The sequence below is a fragment of the Psittacula echo genome (assembly GCF_963264785.1).
Source record: "Psittacula echo genome assembly, chromosome: 14".
In the NCBI taxonomy this organism is placed as follows: Eukaryota; Metazoa; Chordata; class Aves; order Psittaciformes; family Psittacidae; genus Psittacula; species Psittacula echo.
In genome coordinates, this window is record NC_137750.1 from 9,485,600 (window position 1) to 9,503,564 (window position 17,965).

Genomic DNA, 17,965 nt, shown 5'->3' on the forward strand with positions numbered 1-17,965 from the left:
GCCATGTTGTGACCAAAGCAATCCTCCTTTCTGCTTGCATCACCTTTCCGGAGTTATCATTTTAATGTTCTCTGGGCCACCAAGCCCCACAGCTGTAAATTAATTTTTAAAGTAATCCAGATTTCAAAACTTCCATCAGCTTTAATGAGCTTGGGGGAATCCTGTTGTATTAAAAACATGCATGCAATTATTTTTCCATCCTGGGTTCCGCCAGTTCCCAGCACCACTCGGCAATGACATCTTCCTCCCCTCTCCAAAGTGCTTTCTTGTGATACCGGAGCACTGTATCCTGATGGTGTGTTTTGCCACACGTGGGCAAGGCTAGAGAGGACTTCTCTAAAGACAAAGCAGTATCATTAGCAGGTCCCCGGGTGGCTTCCCAGTCACCTTTCCATTAATCCAGTTCTGCATCACAGAATTAGAAGCGGCTAATGAACAGCTCCAGCGCTGGGAGCCTGGAGGTACCGAATTAACTGGACGTCTCTTTGAACTGTGTGATTTCAGATGGGAAATCTTCATGGAGAAACAAGATTGTGTTTGTTTTCACAGCCTTCTGCATCTGGTTTTAAATATTTGCTCGCAGTAGTTCTGGGTTTTCTTTTCTTTTTTTTTTTTTTTTTTTTTTTTTTTTTTTTTTTTTTTTTTTTTTTGTTTTTGTTTTTTTTTTTTTTATTATTTTATTTTATTAGCAATTAGCCTAATAAGCCACCTTTTCATCGTTCCACATGTAGATCAACCACTTCAGAGAGTACAAGATAAACATTTTGCAATGCACGCATGTATCTTCTGGAAAAGATGAGTAACTTGCTTCCACTGAGACAACGTCCTCCTGACATCAGGGTTTTGCTCTAATCATTAGTGCCCGGGATTTCCCCCTCCTCCCCCTTTTTATTTCCCTTAAGACAACTTCTTACAGCATTCGTTAACCTGAATTTATAATACAATTAATTCTTATTTAGCCAGTGCATTCAAAATGATGGTTTTTATAAGTAGGAAATAAATAGCCTGGGAATGTGCAGCTTCCTTCTGGAACCTGAGCATTTAGAAAGTTCATCTCTGTTGAGATCAAAGTTGAGCGACTCAGAGAGATTTCAGTTGTCCTATTACAATGAGTCTAAAAGAGAGAGTCCTTTGCAGGCCATGGATGAGCTGGGTCTTTTGGTGGGACAGGAGATGTAGTATTCAAAAAGAGCCACATATCTAAGAACTGGTATGCTGCCTTGCCTGCCCTTACTGCCTAGTGGAAATCAAGATGTGTTTAACAGTATCACAGAGACTAAAATATTCCTCATCCTGACAATGTCCTGAGCTGCAAAGGCAGAGCACCAGGCAGTGCTGCCATCCGTCTGGTACCTCCATGCTCATTGCTGCTGCCCAGGACTCAGGCAGCAGAGCAGTAATGAGCAGGATGGAGATGTCTTGGAAGAAGTGACTCCTCCAATCTGGGGCTAAGATCAATGGTAGGGCTGGAAGGGGCAGACTCACGGCCGATGCTGCCTGTGCCAGCTCCTTGCTGGGGAACAGGAGGACACCATCCATGTGGATGACACCAGCTGGATTTTTCAGAGCTTTCAGGTAACATCAGAGTAAATAGCTCCAGAGCCAGCAGGATAAGTTAAGCCTTTCCTCTAGATCTCAGGTAAGCCCCTACCTCTTGCCTGCTGAAAGAGCTCCAGCATCAATGTGTCCTTTTGCCATCCTTTGAGCAAGCAGTGGCATGGCTGGGATAGGACCATGCAGAGCAGCCTGGTGCTGCCTGGCTGGCTGTCAGTCCAGCCAACGGGTCACTCTGCATCTTGCTGGAGACCCTCCTCTAGTCTTTTATTCCCCCTACATGCAAACTTTATGCTCTTAACACCTTGGGACTTCCCTGATGAGCACAGTAAATGTTCTTTTCCAAAATGAGTGGGGGACAGTGGGAAGGAACCGGCAGTATCAGTGCATGAGCTTGACTTATTGGCAAATCAGGTTAAAACCAGCCAAGTTGTTTATGCTTACTCCTTGCCATCACAGCATTGCCACTCCTGGTACAGCACCTCCCTGCTCCTAAAGCAGCACTCCACATTTTCACATTGATTTTTGGTGTTCAACTCGAGCCACCCAGACTCAATTCAAAGGCACCGAGCACGAGCAAACCCCTGAAACTGCTGCTTAGAAATCAAGCGCCGAGTGAGTGATGCCAAAGGGATCCAAAGCGACCCAAAGCAACCGGTTGGGAACACGGGGCTGCTCTTGCTTCGCACCCTGCTCCGAGCCCCCGAGGACGTGTGGGGCAGCCCCTCCCTGGCTGGCCCGGGCAGGGCCCGAGCTCTAATAAGATCAGTCCTGCAGTGTGTTTCCTGAGCAGCAGGAACAATGAGGCTCTGTCCCACTTGCTGCCGCAGCGAGAACAAGAACCAGACCGAGAAAAAAGAGGGTAAAAAGAGGAGGGGAGGAGAAAGATCTGCATCTTTCAGCCAAGCTGTGCTCATGTTCACCTCCTGCTTTAGCAAAGCTGAACTGCTCAGTGCCTACACCTGCAGACAGACAATAAGTTATCAGTGCCGGGGAAAGACATGTCTATTTTACAGTGCGAAGCCTCAAGCACCCCCCTCCAGGGACCCCTTCTCTTCTCTCCTGCCCACACGGCCCCTTTCCAGAGCTGGTAACAAATTCCACATCACCACTAAGGAATTTCCTTCCCCTTCCAGAGATAAGGACCATGCTGGGTGCAATGGGGCTGTTCCCATCGTGGTTGGCATCTCCTGCAGGAGGGATGTGCTGGGCTGCCCAGGGGCAGGTAACAGCCACCTCCCATTTCAAATGAGGTCAGTGATCCAAGCGTGGAGGATAACTAATGGAGATCAGCAGATGGCTGGACACTGAACTGTCTTAAAATCCCATTTTGCTGTTTCATTTGCCCAAATGACAGCTGCAGGTTCTTGGGGAATTGGACCTTTCTCCCAGTCTCGCGGCCAGGGCAAGCCAAAGGTTCCCTGCAGGTTCCCTGGCCTCTGCCTCCCAGAACGCTCCCCAAAATCACTCCTCACCTTCCTCTGGAGCCTGCCCACAGCAGAGCCAAGAGGCTGGAGTGAAACAGTGATGATCCTGGACCTGCCAATGGGCCTCCCAGCCTGTGAGTGCTCTTTGAAGAGGTTTTTAGGAGAGAAGCCTTGGAAGGAAGTCCTTGGAGTGTGGCAGGAATTGTGCTCTCTCCCTGCTGCTTTTCTGCCTAAAGCTTTCCTCTGGACGAAGCGATTACTTTGTGTGACTCAGTAGCTTTGATGGAGCAACGCTGATTTACACCAGTTGATGAGCTGCTCTGATTTTCTTATAGAAAAGCCTCTGTTAGGCTGTTACACTTAACCTGTACTAAACTGTGCATGAATGATTTATTGTGTACTTCTCATGCAAATAACGTTAATAGACTCTGTCATACACAGGAGAAGATGCTAGAAGATTACTAAAAGCTGCTGCACTTAAAAATGTTTCAGAAGAAAATAATGTCTTATATTGTATTACCTGAGAAAGACATCTGACTCTTCCCTTGAAGACACACATACATGAGAGGTTGTGTTGCGTTGCATTGTGCATGAAGCACCTTGAGGCTTGAACAGCAAAGCTACAAGAAGTGTTTTAAAGGAACAGATCTCGATAACCAGAGCTGCATGACAAGGAAAGGGAGAACTGTTTTCCTCGTGTACCTCCTTCAACCTGGCTCATAATCCAGGAGTCTTTGATGACTTCAGGATCAGACTGCAGAGAAGAAACAAACCCAAAGCAGTCCTGTCTAATTAACTGAACATATTTACATGTGTAAAACTCTCCTGTAGCCCTGGTAATGACTAACGCATAATTATGCACAGACAAATCCCCACAGTAAACACAAATATTTTTGTTTGTGATTATTTGTCTCAGGAGAACACAGCAATTTGTCAGGGCTCTGCTGAGCTCCTCAGCTGAGCTAAGTGCAATGTGGCCAGCAGGTCACTGCCCATGGCCATTTTAGCCATGCAGCAAGAGAGGAGTGCAGCTTTTTGCATTGAGAAATGCAGATGTGGATTAAAACAAAGCATTTTGCCAGTTTATTCCAATTTTACGTGTGCTTATCACGTCTAGATGTGACGTTACCATTCGTCCACCAAGAAAACCCATTTCCCAGTGGCTCCTTCCTCTGCCCATGTTCAGTCATCTGAACTGCACAGCTGAGGTGCAGGAGGCATCCTTGAGGATGCAGCATTCTCCAGCACATTGCAGAGGGGATGCCTGTAGAGGAAAGGGATATTCTCCAATTGCCACTTTGTCCCTTCACCATGACAGGACCAGCATGGACATAGCAGGTTCCTGTAAGGAAATACTGCATTTTCTGAGTGCCAGCAGGAGAAAAGATGAAAAAACACATAGGAAAAAAACCCCAACAATCCTTGTAGCCAACTTGGAAATAATATTTCAGCTGGGCTGGAGAGAGTCTATTGGCATGCTGATCCATGCACCACGTGTGCCGGGGAGCCAAGGGAGTGCTGAACAGAGCAGAAAGCAAGAGCCCTTGCAGGGTATAAAACATAGTTTTAAAGCCTTCCCACTGGCCTCCGTGCGTGCCAGATTCTTGTACTTTGACTTCAGCTTTTGTTGTCTGCTGGTTCGCTCCAGGGCGTTTCAGAGCTCAGCCGCAGGGATGGACAAACCTCTCCATGGCACAGACTGATCGATGCATGTTTGACACCAGCTCTGATGTCCCCTGGTTTCAGTGAGGCAGCTGCATCCAAATCCATAGTGCTTTCTTCTCACACAGTGCGCTATGGTGGTCTGGAAAGAAGCGGAGGAAGGAAAGCCTGAGGCAGTGCTCCCAAGTCAATACCACAACACCATGTGCACGCAGGTACAAGCGGTCGTGGCCTGTGTGCTCGGTGCCCCAAGCTTGCTGGACATGTGAGCTCTGATCCACCTCACTGGGGTCCCATCTCCTCCCTGCCCATGCCATCACCCTGCCTGGGAGCAGCATGCCTGTCTCCCCCTGCACTGATGCCTGTGTAGTGCAAAGAGCCTTCCTGAGGCACCAGGCTCTTGGTCTGCTCTCCAAGTGCCATGTCATCACAGCCCACGGAGCCACACAACCCCTAGTGATAAATTCATCACTTAGGCAATGGCTTTCCTCCTAAAATTCTCTTCAGGGAACAATTCTCCTATGTCTGATACAGTGACTAATTGATAACTTTCTTTAAGGGGACTGCACAGTAACTTTCTTTAAGGCAGTATATTATGATCAGTGGGTTTTCCAAGGAGCGTGCAGCTCTCTTAATTCTCACCTTCATTATTTTAATATCTCTGTAAAATGGATTTCTAATGGATCTGTATTGCCATAAAACTTTAGGGATGGTGGGTGGGTGTCAATAAATTCTTTGCAATCCAAGCGGCTCTGCCAGTCAGGTTGGGAGCACAGTGACAGGCTCTGAGGGGCAGCCAGGGTCTGACTCTGGACTGCAGCTTCCAGCAGCGTGACCTTCCCTGATGTGACCCCATCCTGCTGTCTCTGAACACCTTGCAAAACTCCATTAAGCAACATGACTCGTATCTGTCACAAGCAATTCTTTCTCTCCCACCTCTTCACCCCAGGGATAAGTCAGATCAGCTCTGCCAGGAATGCAGAAGCTGCCTTAGGTACAATCCAGCCTGAAGTGCTGATACCTGCTAAGTCTGTGCAGAATAACAGTCATCACATCAGAGCATTTTCACCCAAAGATACCAAAGCAGGCAATAAATGTACATCATATTGGCATCAAACCCCTTCAAAATATTCTCACCATTGTGCTGGAAGGCAGCAGCCACTATTCCCTGCTTCATCAAAGAAAGAAGTGGATGTTACACCCCTCCAAATATATGAGGAGATTTTAGAGAGGTCAAATTTTTCCTGTGATTATTAACATTGGTAAAAACTCTTTTACCATGGGATCCATTGCTTGGTCTCACGAAAACTGCTCAAGAATCTCATTTTTGTCTCATCCAGGTTCATGGGCTACAATAACTCATTTTTACCTTGGACATTGAAGGAGATGGCCCAGGAACTGATTAGGAACGAGATGCAGCCATCAGCATTTGCCATTCTGCCCTGAAGGGCTCCCAGGAATGGAAGTTGTGGGAGCAGTGAGGGTGATGCCTACACTTCCTAGCACGTGTGGTATAAAGAAGTCCTCTACCAGAAGCATAGGAGACTGGAGTCAGATGTGTTGGCTTGTTTCTCTGCTAGCATTTGAGGTCAGAGGTGTATTATAGATTCCTGCTGCAAAGCCCCACCTCAGGCTTTGCCTTATGGAAACGGTGTTTGACTGCCACTGGCACTGTGGAGGCGATGCAGGAGTGGTGCCTGGCCTGAGGACCTGGGTTTCTTCTCTTTCTGAAGGATTTGCAGCTCCTCTACCCCCGTTTTGATAGCGGGTGGGCTGTAGTAGAAGACTTTCTCCTCCCTACAACTTGTTTCATAATTTTCATCCCTTGGGTTTCTCATTCTGGGCCAGCTGTTTGAGCCGTCCATGTCCAGACAGATCAGGCTGGTGTACACAGCAAATGAGCCTTCGGGTGGACTGCCTCCAACTCTGCTTCATTTCCATGGGTACAAGAGGCTTGCACGTAGGTAGGAAAACCTAAAAGCACCTTGAGTTTTGGGCACATCCAGTGCTTTCTGTACATGTGTGAGGCTCTGTGTGAAGATAAAAATCAGCAACCTGAAGCTAACTCTGAAAACACTTCTTCTGAAAGGCCTTTTCCTCAAAGAAGCGCTGGCACCTTCCTCCCAGTGCACTGAAATCTTGAGTCATCTTCTGACTTCCCTTTCTGCTGCAGGATTTTCATTACAGACCCTTGGCTTGGCATCCCCCCATCAGACACTTCAGCATTTCACCAGGGCTTTGCACACTCAGTGGTGGGTTTTCTGTACCATCTGCAGCCATGCCTGGATGATGAGCACCACTAGAACAGCCTGTGTCTTCCCTCTGCTTGTTCGGATCCCCTTGTACCAATAAATGATGATCACAAAGGTAAAAACCAGAGCAAGAGAAACCAATCCTTGGGAATACTTTTATTCTCAGGAGCACAACAGGAAACTTGCATCTCTGCACCTTTCTTCAGCCTAAAGACTTGGCATGCTGTGTTCACATGCTACAACCTCTAAAATACTGCTTCCTCTCCCCCAAAGTAATCTATAGGGTCAAGTCCTGGGCCCTGCTCCCTCTGCTCAGGTTGGTTATGTGTTTATTATTAAACAGCTATTGATAATAGGCAGAATGCTTTATTGCAGCTGCTGTGAGCCGTGGCAAGTGGGTTAGAGAGTCATGCGCTTCTTGCTTGCTTTTTGGCCTCAGGACACTCATGTTCTTGTTTATACAATAGCTCTGCTTGGAGAGCAAGAATAAAAAGTATGTTGTTTTCCCCCCTTACCAGATTGCTGTTTAGCATCATGCTACATCTCTCTCGTGGGAAATACAGGTTAGAGACTCACAGGTTGGGGAGGGGATTGAATCCAGATGTTACATTTTCTGGGCAAGTGTTTGAAGTATTTGGTTATCATACAAAAAAGGGCAGCAGCTCTTCCAGTGCAGGGGTAATAGACGGGCTTTCAGCCTCCTGTGACGATGCTCACTGCAGTGGGTTTGCTGATGTTAAATGCCTGTGCCAGGGATCAGGAGGAACCCAAGGTACTGGGTTTTCAGGAATCCTTTCTACTTTGGGCCAGAGCCATGGAGAGGACATTTCATAACTGGACACAACCACCCCAAAGTGGTTGTCTCACATCAGGGCATTGTCCCACCAGCAGGCAAATAACATTATTCTTTTTGCATGAAAATATGGGAAGAGAAATGGAAGTTGTTAAAATGAGGTTTTCCATTACAAGAACGACTTTCAAGTTCATTGAAGCATTCACCCTAAAGATGCAGTTTATTGGTGGCCAGGAGGGATGTTTGCATCCTTTCAGAGGGAATGGACTCCATGTGTCTTGCCCACCCATAATCCCCTTGGAAACCTGGGGAAAAGCCTGTTGTGTCCTGGATTCTGCCCTCCCAGTGCAGTCGGATGTAAAAGCACCAGCTCACACAAAGGAGGAAGGGATTTTGAGGAATAGCTTCACCTTCTGTGGGCTCTGGGAAATCTTGTTCAGCATCAGAGAGCAGATTCTTTAAGGCATGAGGTTGCATGTCCTTAAAGCATGGCTAGTGCTGGTGTCAGGCTTTGTGGTTAATCTTGTATGTGCTTGTTATTGCTTGGTAAGAAGTGCTGGGTGAGTATTTTGACTCATTTCTGTACTTGGTCGGATCATAGAAAAATAAGCAAGAAGTGTAAAGTCTGCAGTGGAATTTTGCCTCGGTGTGGTTAAGCCATCCCAACACAGCTCAGCTCAGCTTTGTCACTCCCAGCAAAGAAAACACCATGTCTGCATGAGTACCTGGTCTTTCATGCTCATCCTCATCCATTCAACTGTCCAGCACCCCCATGAATGTTTTGCTCACAGCCCTTTCCCCACGCACAGGCGCATTGGGGAGCTGGAGGTTTACAGGCAGCGGTGCAAACACAGGAATTCCTTCTCTGCAAGCAATGAACCACTGGCATTTTATGTCCCTTTTCCTTCCCTTCACACTAGCTCACATCTGTTCTTACTCATGTGTGACCAAAAAAGACTACCTGAGTGCTGGGGGGAAGGAGAGAGTTCAAAGGCAGCAGCAGATGCCCGAAGCTGCAGCTCTTATGCTGGAGCAGCTCCGGAAAACACATCTCGAGGAGAAGCCTGCTCCCCACCAGGGTTCTGTGAAGGGGCTGTTAGGGGACAGATGTGTGGCACCCAGTGCAAGCTGTCACCAGCCACTGCACAGCCTCAGCCCATGGCACTGAGGGTGCAAATGCACCAGGATCCCTGCGAGCTCCCAGGAGCAGAGTCAATGGAGCAGGGAGCAAACCCCCACGCAAAATCCCATAAGGAGACCAAAGCTGGGGAAAAAATGAAGTTTGCATTGGATAAAGGGTATTTAGTGCTAAAAGTGCTCAGGTGAGAAAGGTTTCTTAGAATGGATTTTTACCCTTTACAGATAGTGTTTTAGAATGTGGGTATCAAACACAACAGGCTCCCTGTGTCTGGTTGGCTGAGGTTACATCAAGCACTTTACAGTTATTTTGCCAGGGCCAAGAAAACATATAGTTACACAAATCACTTTCAGTTTTATTCCATTTTGACATTTCAGGGTCTCCAGCAACTTGGCATCACTGAGGAGCCAGCCATTCTTGGAAATATTTGTGTTTTCAAAGTGTGTTTTGAATTACAAATATTTGCATGTTCACAACACATAATTTTAAGGCCACATCTGACCAGGAACATTCCTCTGTGCAAGTGCCAAGCAGGATTTTTGGCCTAGGGCAGCCTCCTGTGGGTACATGCTAAGTATGAGGATGCTCCCGGTCCAAGCACAAGCGCAAAGAGCAGAAGCTTTATCGGTTCTGCTGCTTCCATGAGGCTGCTGGCTTATCAGGAGAGCAAAATCTCTGTCGCAAGAGGCGGTGTGGCAACTCTGCTCTGGGGCGGTCCCTGTGGGAAGGAGTCTATAGGTGCTGACCTACATTTAAGTTAAGAACAAGCGTGGAGCGGTGCCAATGACTTGCAGTGGCACCGGAGCTGCTCCTGCGATGGCACAAGGAGCACGAAGGTATTTTCACTCTACTCCAGATCTGCCACCATCGCGGAGTATGACTTCGCTCCTGGTGAGAGGTGCAGACTGACATTCAAAACGTGGGAAACATCCTCCCCCCACTTCCTAGTAGTTTTCCCTTTCTTTGTGCTGATGAAGTACAATGAGGCATTTAAATCTGATTTGATAACGTTCTGCATCTACACCGACCACGGTCTGACCCGGAGCAGACTTTGTTCTGCCTACAGCGATCTGATAGTTCGTATCTGATGAGTTTGTGTCTTCCACCCAGCATTCCGGTTGTAGTCTGGCACAATATGGGCTCCCTCCAGTGGTCAAGGGGCTCCTGGTGCCGCTTGCCCGGCAGCTGCCAGGATGGCTTTGGCTCACAAATCCCGACAGAAATCATATTGGGACTGTCCTTTCCTTATTCCCCCCCCCCCCCCATCTCCTGCTGTGTGTGTCATCCTCCTTGCGGCAGTGAACGCCCTGCTCTGTAACCCACATAAAGATCCAGGCTGTAGATTTCCTTGCATTTCCCAAAACGTTCACTGCAAGAGGGGGAGAGGAAGCAGGAGAGGAGAGAGAACCAGAGCGGACCTGCTGAGAGACCTGGACACAACGATTTTTAGCGAAAATGACTCGGTTTTGTTTGCATTCCACTCTTGCCGTGGTGTTTTGAGAACAGATCCTGAGTTTCTGCTCAAACCTGCAAACAGTTAATGTGGTTTTGGGGGGTGAACCAGGAGGCTTCCCCTGGAATGCGTCTCCCTGCTCCCCGGCTCCACAGTTCCGAACGGCTCCCTGGTTCGGCTCCCCACGAGTTCATTTACAACATCTCACTTGCCAGTATTGTTTGTCAGCACTGGGGTAGGGACCCATGTTGCCACCGGTGGCTGGGGCCAGCCTGGGCCCAGGCGCTGGCAGTGGGATCCAGGAGTGTGTCCTGGAGGGCTGCGTGTACCTGTGCTACATGTCCAGCTTAAACCGAGTGTGCAGTGTGATGTGTACCTATGCATGCATGTGCCTGTGCACGTGTGTATGTGCATATGGGTGCCTGTGCATGGGTATGGCTGTGCATGTGTGCCTGTGCTTGTGTGTGCATGTGCATATGTGCCTGTGCATGCGTCTGCAAATGTGTGCCTGTGCCTGTGCCTGCATGGGTATGCATCTGTGCACGTATGTGCACACGTGCGCCTGTGCATGCATGTCTGTGCGTGGTTGCATGTGTGTATGTGTATGTTCGATGTGCGTGTATGCACATGTGGAATGTGCGTTTGTGCATAGTGTATGTGCCTGTGCATGCATGTGCATGTGCATATGGACATAGACACACGCAGCCTGTGTCCCCATAAGTGCTCGGGTACACATAAACCAGGCAGGATTATTTCCACGGGCGAGTAGACCGCGGGCCCGGGGGCACCTTTGGGGTGCAGTGGGGCCTTGTTCCCCCCCCCCGCCTTCCCGAGGGGGTTTCGCAGCGCGGTGCTGGTTCATGGTTCGCAGGGCTCCTTTGCACTGGGGGTGTCAGTGCCCAAACACTCGCTCCTGTGTGTCCTGTTCCCCCCCCAACCCTGAATCCCGCGGGGAAAGGGGGGGCGCGCGCGCGCATGGGCGAGAAGAACGCGCGCCGCAGCGGGAAAGGGGGGGCTGGGGGGGGCGGGGCCGGGCGCGCGGCCTCGCCGCTGTTTGGCTGCGGCGGCAGCGCTCATTTGCATGTGGCGGGGAGCTCCCCTGTCACGTGGCCCCGCGCGGGAGTGGTGGTGGGGGGGTGGTGAGGGGTGCAGACTTCCTGTTTGAGGTCAGCGCGCGGAGGGGAGGGGGGAGCGCGCGGCGGCGCCTGCCCGCGGTCTCGCGCTGCCTGGCGGGGCTCTTGTCAGTCAGCAACAAAATGGCCGCGGCGGCAGCAGCAGCAGCTCTGCTCCTGAGGACGGCGGCGGCGGCCCTGGCGGTGGCGGCAGCGGCGGCGGCAGCGCGGAGGAGCGGGGGACCGGCCCGGCAGCACTGAGCCCGGCACCGCCTGCCTGCGAGCGGACGAGGCGAGAGTGAGCGGGAGCGACGGAGAGAGGCGCTGCGACTCCCCCCCCCCCCCCCAACCTCACCTCAGCCTCCGCCAGCGAGCCCGGCTGACTGACTGCCTGCCTGCCTGACCGACCGGCTCTGCCCGCGGCGCTGCTGCAGCCCCCGGGGAGACGCTGCCGCCTCGGCCCCCAGCTTCCCTCCGCACCCCGCCTCCTCCTGGGGGCACCGGGGTCTCTGCCCCACGGCGAGGGGTTCTGCTGCTGCAGCCTCCTGCCGTCCGGATCCGTGCGGAGGAGACGGAGCGAGCCCGCGGGATCTCCCTCCTCCTGCCCGCGGCTCCCCTGTGCGAGCGAGGCAGACAGACTGCTGGGCTTCCCCTCTCCCCGCGGCGCGTCCCCTCAACCCTCCCTCCCTGAAAGACTTTGCTGGATCCTCCTCCCCGGATCCCCTCCCCGCGCCCGCTCCTTCCTGCCAGAGCGGCTGCGGAATCCTCCTCCCGCCCAGGGGCTGGTGGGTCGCTTCGGGCTCCCCGCCATAGGTGCGCGGATCGTCCTCCTCGAGAGACTGCTGCGGGCCCTGCGCCCCACGACCGACCCCGAGCCAGACCCGGCGGGACGCCCCTGCCCCGAGCCTATGTGAGACTCCGGATCCCCCGTGGCTCCGTGCTGGGATTTTTTAATTTCTTTTTCTTTCCCCCCCCCCCTTTTTTTTTTTTTTTCTCTTTGAGGGGAGATCCATCTTAAAACTCTCTTCTGGATCCCGGTTTCTCTTTTTAATTTGCACTTTTAAAACCCCCTCAGATGCTTCTCCATGTGGACTGAGAACCCATCAAGACACACACACGAGAACTCATCCCGATCAACTCCAAATCCTGGCTTTCGTGGGTTTTGCTGCAACACGTAAAAACAAACTTGTATTTAAGACACACTCGTGCAAAAATTTAGCTGGGGACTTGGACGTGTATTTTTGTCTTGGTTTCTTGGTCTTATTTTTATTTTTCCTTTTTTGCTTCACTGGAAATCAAAAGCTTGATTTGGAATTGGACCTGCTTTTGCTGCACTTCTTCTCTGGGCTGGATAACACTGAAGCTCTTTGCTTTTCTACTTGGATAGCGTTTTCCTGTTGATCTGTTGTATTTTTTTTTTTTTCCTTGTGTGTGGCAAAGTTTTAGCTTTTTTTTTTTTTTTGAGGGGGGTTAAACGACAACAACAAAAAAACTTTTTTTTTTTTTTGGCCGTGTGAGATTTTTTCGTATTCAGATTCGTGAAATTACGGGTACACTTACAAAAACAAAACTTAAAGCATTAGAATAAGAAAGGAACACGTCAGAAAGACCCCTACACGGTAGACAAAATACTTGTTTCCTTACAGCAAGACTGAATCGAAAGCTGCCAAAGAGCCCCATAAAGAAAAGACTAAAAGGTAAGAAGGGGGAATAGGCTTTCTTTAATCTGGACATGGTAGAAGTCAGCAGTGGAAGGGACCTGTTAAGGCAGCATTTACCTCTTCCTCCCAAGTCTAACCCAGATTATTATTACTGTTTTTTACTCTTAGTGAAATGGGTAGCACCCCAAAACATTAAAAAATCCATTGATTTTAATCCTTTTTTTTTTTTCTTTAAACAACTTGCAGAAATACGTTTTTCCCATGCTAGAATGAATTCAGTATTTTCCTATGTACCTTTTCCCAGTTCAAAAAGCTGCTGTGTGCAAAACAGCCAAGTGCCATTCCTGAGGCTGTGGTGCGCCTTGGACAGTAAGGCAGCTTCTCTTGTAGACATGAGAGCGTGCACTTGCTTTATAACTTAACGCGCCTGGAAGTTACCCTGGTGGGAAAGATCCCCAGGTCTGGAAAGGGGGAGGTTGTCGGTATGGTCAGCAGCGATGTGCTGGGCCAGCAGCTGAGGCTCCAACCATGGCCTTCGTGGCTGCTTTCTGGTGCAAGTTAACCACCTCCACATCCATTCTTTTTCCCTCTCTGTTTCCCCCTGTAATGAGACTGTGAGGATCTAATGGAATTTCCTCCTGAGCATTCAGAGAGGTCTTCGTGTAAGCCTGAAATACCCAGTAGGGGAGAGAACATTAAACGATTTGTGCTTTTAACTGGGAAGAAACTGGGGAGGGCTGAGCTGTTAACCTGAGAAATGTGGCAACGCTGCAAGTTTATTAATTGTTTGAATCTTCTTTGTTTGTATCACAAGTTTGTGTCAAAGGTTAATCTGCTTAATACGTAATTAGTTGACGGTCCAATTACCTGATTTATCGAACTCAATTGGTTTTTATTTCCCTCTTTTTCCATCCAGTTCAATTCTGCTCGTCTTACTTTGTGGCTACCTTAGTTTCTGCTACAACTCGAGCGTTATCTGGGGGAAGACATTTATTGAGTTAATGTAACAGTTTAAATTTAGAAATAATCTGTAGTACGTCATACCCATACAGCTACATACGAGAGTGGAGAGATGGATCTGATGAATTTAGGCTGATTTATAGACTGCAATTGGCTCTGGACACGAGGTAGTAAGAACCCCACTAAACCCCGGTGTTGGAGGGCTGCTGCTGGGGCGGGGGGTGTTGCAGTGCTCGATGGAGCTGAGGACAATGCCAGTGCAGAACAGCAGGAGAACATCTGCACTGCTCCTGGGCAAGCCGTGCCTTTAGAATGTTGCCCTAATTACATACAGTGGGCAGGTTTTTTGGATTCACCGACGCCTGAGGATAAAAATGCAGTTTCCGATCGGATATTACTTTTATTTATCGAAAGAAACACGCCAGTTCTCCCTGCTTCCCCCCCGTGTTTCCCAAGGAAGTAGTAGGTGACTTGCAGTGGGTGCAGCCTGTGCTTAGCAAATCACATAGTTCTCCGTAATTGCGGTTCCTCAAATTCAGAAAGCCCTCTGATATCCAATGGGATTTGTGAACCCAAAATGGTGTGTGTTGGGCAGCCTGCCCCCCGGATGCGACGGTGTTTCTGCTCTGGCTTTAGGGATTATTTCCTCGACGTTAAAGTATCAATGTCAGACTTTGTATACAACTAGTGGGGAAAAACTGCTTTAGCCGGTGGGAGGCTTGTTCTTTAATTTGCGGGACTAATGATGTATTTGGAGGTGAGATCACGAAGGCTGTGTTATGCACGGGTGTTGGGTGCTGTGACTGTTGAGCCTGTAACTACAAGGAAGCTACAATAAAATCAATACCAACTTTTTTTAGTAGGCATGACTGTTTAAGGAGACTAACAGTAGGGCAATAATGCCTTGTGTCGCTTTGACCTTATCTTCAGAGGAGAACAGATATGTTCTGACTCGAAGTTACCTGGCTGGCGCACAGCCGGTGTGATAAGATGGGTTCAGCCCTGGCTGAGTGGGTGCTGCCACCATGAAAACTGCTGGATCCTGGAGCAGTTCAGGGCTTCCTTCGGGGCAAGAGTGATGCAGATTAATAGGGGCTGTATTTTAGGCAATATTCTGTGCTTTTGACTAAGCATTTCTCGTAAAGAATAAACCAAGGCAGACAAACATCTTTATTGAGAGCTCTGCTGGATCGCAGTGTAATGGATCATACGTATTTTAACTTTTCTGTTCTCATTGTGGATTCTCATACTGACAGATTTAAATACCGAAATGCATCAGGCTGAAAGGTGACTTGAACCTGGTGGTGAATGATATAAAGTCCTTTTATGTGTGCGGTTTACATCTGTTGTAGTACGTGGGTTATTCTGCAGTGAGGCTGTCACTGGTGTGAGGTGTCAGTCCCACTTGCTGGCCGTGTACTTGTGGGGAGCCTCTGGCTGTGCCATTGCTGTGCTAGCACAAAGTGTAGCCGAGTTTACTTTGGGATACTGCCTTTGGGTCTTGATGTTAAAAAGCATTTGGTAACTTCAGGGTTCACCCTTTTGACCTGGCATCTTTGCATTTTTCCAAATCTGATCACCTGTGCATAGATGAAGCTTATCTCTCTTACCTGCTATTGCGAAGCCTGCTGGAGCTTGCTGGGATGAGTGAAAAATCCACCTCTTTGGCTTAATTTCTTTTCCAGAGTTTATCTTTCGTATTAAAATATCTATGCTTTTGTTGACTTTTGTGATCTTTAGCTGATGCTTAAGGGAAAGAAGACTTAGGGTTTTTTTGTTTGTTTGTTTGTTTTTTGTTTTGTTTTTTTTTTTTAAGAAGCTTTTTCAGACTTGGGAAAAAAATAGAATGAAATTTCCTGAATATGAGAAATAACATAATTGGACATAAGAGTACTTTTAACCTGAAGTTTCTTAGTTAAAGTTCTCAAAGCTCCCAGGTTCCATGCTTTGCCTAGCTGGAGTAACAATAAAGGGGTAAAGTTAAGGGTTCTGTCAAGCAGGGGCTGTAGTCTCTTTGTGTCTTGAAAACTGTTGCTGAATTGCAACCTTATAGACAGTGCAGGTTTAAATTAATCTAGAAATAAACCCTGTTGGTTTTCTGTCTTTCGTTCAGGAAGTCCGAGGAATTTTATTCATGCAAGGGGTTTGCAGCCTGCTGTTAACTCAAAGTGCTCCCACACTTTTACAGTCCATCCAGTGCGACATAGACACCTTTCCTCCTTCGTGTTAAGTTAGGTATTAAAAGCCCAATGGCAGCGTTTACTTTCAGTTTTAGCTGTGCAGACTTAACCAGGGCTGGCGTATGTGGGAACGGGTAATACGTTAACTTAGCAGCTGGCCTTGCCGAGATAAACACGCGCCTTCCCCAGTGCTGTCATCTGGCCCCCTTCCAAACCAAGCCGGAGGAGGAGGAGGTCGGGGTGGAGTCATCGCTTGCTTCAGAAAAGAGAGGTTTTCATTTGGAAAGAATTGTTAGATAGCACAGAAATGCACATTTAAAAATAAACTGGCCAAACCTTAAGTAAACAAAATAATCTCTGTTGATGACTTGCAGCTCAGTGCCTGTTCCTTTGCTGTGTTTCTTTGAGGGTACAGCTGAAATGTGGCATGCAGATTGCTGCTTTGTAAGAAAATCAATGCTTTCTGTAAGACTTTGAACATGAGAACTGCTGAAAAATTTATCATCTTTGGTTACAGTAGAGATGTGCAGCACGAAAGTGCTATTGTTTTAATTGTTTAAAATTCAGATTACAAGATAATGGTAATACCATTAGAAGGTTTCCCTTTGGCCTAGTAGCTGCAGGTACGAGCCTGTCGATCCTTTAGTATTAAAGATGAATGATAAGGAAACCTCTTAAATGCCTGTGACGAGGCAGTCTAGCCAATTTAGGATCAGCTGATGCCTTCTAGTGATAATGTCTTGAGGTTTTCAGCTGTATTATGAAGATATCAGCCAGGGCAAATACTATTTAGAAGAGCAGTATATGTTATTGAATGGGGAGATGATCTAGAAGTGACAGTAAATTGCATTACTAAGTGATCTATGTTCTGTGCACAGTCTCTTCAGCAGTAAATGCTAGTGGTAAAATGAAACATGATTATTCTTAATGTATGAAAGCAGAGGAATCAAAGTATTATTTGATCTTCCTTTAGGAATCTGAGCTATTGATGAAAATCGTCTACCAAAAGCACAGCTTAGTTTTACATCTTAATTACCAGATGTACTTCTGCTTATTTTATCATTACTTAAACATGATTAACTTTATTTTGATTCCCATACACAGTTATAAGTGTTTTCTGAAGGTATTTGTGCAGCTTCCTACCTTGTTGTTAATGTTTTAAAATCTGCAGTAAAGAAAAATGTCTGAATTTGATCATCACAACAAACTGTTTTTGCGCAGAATAGCTACAGTGCTCTTTAAGCCTGTACCAAAGATTGTATCACTTGCAAAAAATGCTGAAGTACTTTAAAATATGCATCTGATTCTTTGTCTTTTTGAGAAATGTCACTTCTCTGTCTTCGTCTCGATAAAAAGGCTTCTTTCACTGAAGACATCTGTAAAATAACCAGCTCTTCTCAAGTCTCATGGTTCAGGGTACTAAGCATCAAAATGTGAGTTAGTTTTGGTCTTAGCCCTGGGTGTGCATCAGCGCTGTAATTTTTCAGTGTTGAGGTCTAGAAAGTAGTTGTAATTCAATGTTAAAACATTAGAAGCTTTGATGGTAGTGAGGTCTGCTTTCTGGAGCTCTTCCCCGTGGGTTTTCAGCCAAGGATGGCTTGCAAGTGAGAACAGTTATCTGTGCTGCAGCAGTGATGTTTTATGGCTGGGTGCCCAGATTGTCTAGCTCTGCACTCAGCTTTATAGTTTGCCTTTGAGGGCTATGGAGGTAGAAGTCATTTGTAATAAACAGCTATCTGCAGCTTGCTTTTTCACTGTTTTGAAATGTACAGC

At 47.8% G+C, this 17,965-nt stretch overlaps 1 protein-coding gene across 7 annotated transcripts in view; it reads left to right on the plus strand.

Annotated features, from left to right (window-relative positions):
* Positions 1-11,449: 11,449 nt before the first annotated feature.
* Positions 11,450-17,965, plus strand: part of TNRC6C (trinucleotide repeat containing adaptor 6C) — a 105,677-nt gene continuing 99,161 nt past the window's right edge. For 6 of the 7 annotated variants that reach the window (XR_013957999.1, XM_080629373.1, XM_080629374.1 and 3 more), the window contains exon 1: positions 11,450-13,088. The gene's annotated coding sequence lies outside the window, so the exon portion shown is untranslated. The remainder of the gene's footprint in view (positions 13,089-17,965) is intronic. The other variant, XM_080629370.1, reaches the window with a different exon arrangement.